Genomic DNA, 4,346 nt, shown 5'->3' on the forward strand with positions numbered 1-4,346 from the left:
TACAAATAGAATAGCTGAAGCTTTGTTTTGAGGCAACCAGAAGATTTGTGTGTTCTGACTGCAAGAATTGCTCCTCCAGAAACTTTTTATGGCCATTTTTGTGGGAGGAAAAAAGCAACCATTCCAGGGTATGTGGGTCTGAGCAGCTGTGAAAAACCACCGTGCAGGTTCTGAAGCTGATTAGTTTAGCTTGTCGATGACAACATGCACGAGTTTTCTGCCCTGTTGATATCCTTGTGAATTTTCCATCCCTCTTTACAATAAAACATAATTTGGAATTTTTTTCTACTGCATGTGCTGCTTTTCAAAGTCCAACTGAATAATTTGAATTGGAGAAAAATTGTTTAAAACACTGATTTTCTTATTTGGTATTGGTTCGAATATTTTCTAGAGCCCAGGTAAGTGAAACACGAATGCTGCAAAAAGTATGAAACATTTGTTATTGACACAATCACTGCGTCAGCATTCAGCACTCATTATTGTGTGGTGGTCTCTGTCTCTGTCTGTGAGGGCTAAACAACAATGTGATTGCCGTGAAAACGTGCCTAGGACAGAGATTTTATTGTCTGCTATCAGTAAAAGCCATAACATAACACATATTGTCCCATCAGTGATGACAAGCAGGCCTTGAAGTTGGTGTATTTACACAGGATCAAACAGCGCGCTGGAGCTTCTTGCCACTACCGGAAGTCAGCGCCGATTTACCATGGCGCTGCTGTTGTCCGCCGAGCAGTGAGCGGTCTAGCTCTATATATACATCATTGGTAGGACCTGTGCGTAAATGCTTCTCCTTTGAGTTCTCAGCTCCTTCCAGTTTGACTTTACACATAGACTGCTTTGCACTCTGTGTCACCTGTACCTTCAGAGCTCTGAATAAAAGAACAAAAGATTTATTGCAAAGAACAAAAAGGTTTTGCCTCCACAGCAGCTTGTTATGAAAATGATTGTATTTGATGATTGAATGTTCTTATTCATTGTAATACTGTGTGATGTGTGCTAAAAGAGGAACAAGGACACGAGCTATCATCAATATTATTTCATCTTACATGTCTAATTAAAAAAATATGACATTATATAAATATGCACTACTGTTCAAAAGTTTGTGGTCACTTAGAAATGTCCTTTTTCTTGAAATCAGTTCTTTTCAATGAAGATAGCATTAAATAAATGATAAATCCAGTCTAGACCTTGTTAATGTGGTAAATGACTCTTCTAGCTGGAAACGGCTGATTTTTAATGGAATATCTCCATAGGAGTACAGAGGAACATTTCCAGCAACCATCACTCCTGTGTTCTAATGCTACATTGTGTTAGCTAATGCTGTTGAAAGGCTCATTGATGATTAGAAAACCCTTGTGCAGTTATGTTAGCACATGAATGAAAGTGGGAGCTTTCATGGAGAACATGGAATTGTCTGGATGACCCCAAACTTTTGAACGGTAGTGTACAGAAGGATATGGAAATCATAACGCAGTGTTTGAGCGGTCGTAGGTGAGCTGGTGTGCTAAGGATGAAGAGTGGAAAGGCACTTGGTCCTGATGATATACCTGTGGAGGTATGGAAGTGTCTCGGAGAGGTAGCAGTAGAGTTTGTGACTGGGTTGTTCAACAGGATCTTAGATAGTGAGAAGATGCCCGAGGAATGGAGGAGAAGTGTGCTGTGTTCCTCTGACGCTCACTTGAACTAAAAGCATTTGAGCTGCACAAAGTGTGAAATGAGAGAGGAAGCAGTGAATCTCCAAACTGCTGACAGACTTTCACACATTATTGTCCAGTGAAAATCAGCTTTTTGTGCAGCCACACTTGATCCTGATTTTAGTCTTGAAGTCCTGTTCTAGTGATGAAATGAGAACTTCCTTCATCTTGTGTGTGATGAAGAATAAAGGGCTTTGGCTAAAAATCCTGACTCTGAGTTCTTCATTACAAACACACATTATATCAGCTGGTTATTATTCATCTGCTTTATTCTACTCAACATAAAAATTCATCCTGAAATCCTTCCATTTCTCTTCTCAATATTCTACCAAATATGAAAGATTCCTTTGGAAGCAGATCTTCAAGGATTTTAGATTTGATTTCCAACAGTCAGAATGTTAGAAGTTTCCCTGTTGATCATATTTTACTGATAGTTTCTCCCAAATGTTTCAGCTCATTTTTGTTGGAATATTCTGAAGTAAAGTTTGTGTTTTCTGGTGAATGGATCAGATCTCACATTTAGTTTCAATCAAACCCTGAGGCTTCTGGAAAATACACACAGCTTTAAAATAATGTTGGATCATCTGCTGACTGTGTCGTTATTAAATGGTTTCAGAGTTTCATTATTTTAACCCTCGTGTCGTTTTAAAGTTTAAAAATGTGGAAAATAATGAATATTTTCACAGTGAAACTTCTGATGTCCACATTTTCTACATTTTTGGGACATTTTTGAACATTTTTTGGTGGAAAAAGAATAAATGTTTCTAAAGAACATTCACATAAAAATCAACCAAAATCCAGTAAATTCTCTGGATTTTGGTTGATTTTTATGTGAATGTTCTTCAAGAAAATATCAGAAGTTTTACTGATCAATATTGAATCACTTTAGATATTTTTAGGATTTATTGGAAGATTTTTACTCATTTTTTGAAAATATTTACAAGAATTTTCTTGCCAAATTAGGGGGATTTTGTTTAGATTTTTTAAAATAAAACTTTGAAGGAATTATTGGAATTTTCTTCCTGAAGGTTTTTGCACATTTCCATAAATTTGGTGAATTTTTTTGCTGAATTTCTGGATTTTTTTTTCCTGTTTTTTGGTGCCGTAAATGAAGCCAACAGGAGGGTTGATATCCAGAGCTAATAATAAACAGCAGAGGACTGATGGGTCTCCTTGGTGTTTGCTCCTGTTAACATCTCATCTTCTAGTAGTTCCACATTGAAGGAATTCTGCTGGACAACATTGAGAGCATATGAATGAATTTTCAATCCAAAATAATGCAGTGAATGTCAAATAAAGTGGTGCTGAAGCTTGTCAGAAGCTTTCAATGAATGTAGAAAGAGTATAAAAGCAGCATCCTCTACCAAATGAGCACAATCCATCAATCATCATCAAAGTGTCCAAATTCCAGAGAAGACATGAACTGCAGATTGTAAATGAGTCAAAGTATCCATTTAAAATCATTTCTAGACCATGATCACAAAGTCAAATACTAGATTGTTCTTTTGTCCTTTTCTGTCTCATTTTTGTGATATTTTGTCAGTTTTTGTTATTTTTGTCTTTTTTTGTCTGACTTGTCGTTCATCTCATGCTTTGTTTCTCGTGTTTGTCGTGTTGTTTCCTTTTTTCTCGCTTGTGTTTTTTGACTTATTTCTGTCATTTTGTGTTTTGCTTTATTCGTTGTTTTGCGTGCCGTTTTGTGTATTTTTGTCTCGTTTTTGTCGTTTATCCGTTTTTTTTGCTGTTTGTAAGTTGTCTAATTTTTTTGCCCTTTTTGTGTTTTGTGTCATTTGTCTCTATTTTTAACGTTTTGTGTCTCATTTTCACAATATTTTGTCTGGTTTTTGTCTCCTTTTTTGTCTTTTTTAACCTGACTTTTGTGGTTCTGATCGTGTCGTAAAAAGCGGTCCGGCCCACTTGAGATCAAACTGGGCTAAATGTGGAACCTGAACTAAAATGAGTGTGACTCCCTGATTGAAAGCTTCTTTGAATGCTTCAAACAGTCATTCTCTAATATCAGCCCAGAAAAACGGATCAAAGTTGGTTGTAAGTCCATCTGGAGCCGCTGATTTCCCCAAAGACATTTTCATTCCAGCTCTATCAATCTCTCCAAACACGTGCTTTTAAAGTCAGTCTGAGGAAGAAATGCTTTGACTTTTTAAGAAACAAAAGAAGAGGGGGACTGATTTTGCTCTTCAAGGTAAAATGGGAAAAGTAAGAAGGTACTTCAGTGGTGCAAGAAGAGACTCAATTGTTCTAACCTGGCTAAGACTCAGACACTGTAGTCTGAAAAGTGGACTGGCTTTGATTGGGAAGCACAGAGATAGGAACTGAGAGTGAGGTGAACGAGAGACTGTGAGAAATGTTCTTCTTAAGTGTAAGCTCTACTCATGCCAACAGAAGAAACATTAGAGACAAGGAGCAGCTGGACGAACTGTTTCTAATCTTTGCTTTCTACTTAACATGGAGGAGTGGACAAATATGAAGAAACTTCTGAACTTTCTCATGACCACAGGACTGCATAAGAAAATATGGAGGATTCTCTCAGGACTATGAGTAACATCCAGTAGGTGGCAGCAATACGCCAGTGATGCGTCTCGTCTGCCTAATTCAATGAGGAAGAAGAAAGTAACTCAGTGTTTCTGCCGGAAC

General features: G+C 37.3%; 1 protein-coding gene across 9 annotated transcripts in view; it reads right to left on the reverse strand.

Moving 5' to 3' along the window:
- LOC127532009 (zinc finger protein OZF-like) overlaps positions 1 to 4,346 on the reverse strand; it is a 51,650-nt gene that overhangs the window by 19,293 nt on the left and 28,011 nt on the right. The gene's annotated exons all lie outside the window — the stretch shown is intronic.

Source organism: Acanthochromis polyacanthus, chromosome 22 (assembly GCF_021347895.1).
Source record: "Acanthochromis polyacanthus isolate Apoly-LR-REF ecotype Palm Island chromosome 22, KAUST_Apoly_ChrSc, whole genome shotgun sequence".
NCBI lineage: Eukaryota > Metazoa > Chordata > Actinopteri > Pomacentridae > Acanthochromis > Acanthochromis polyacanthus.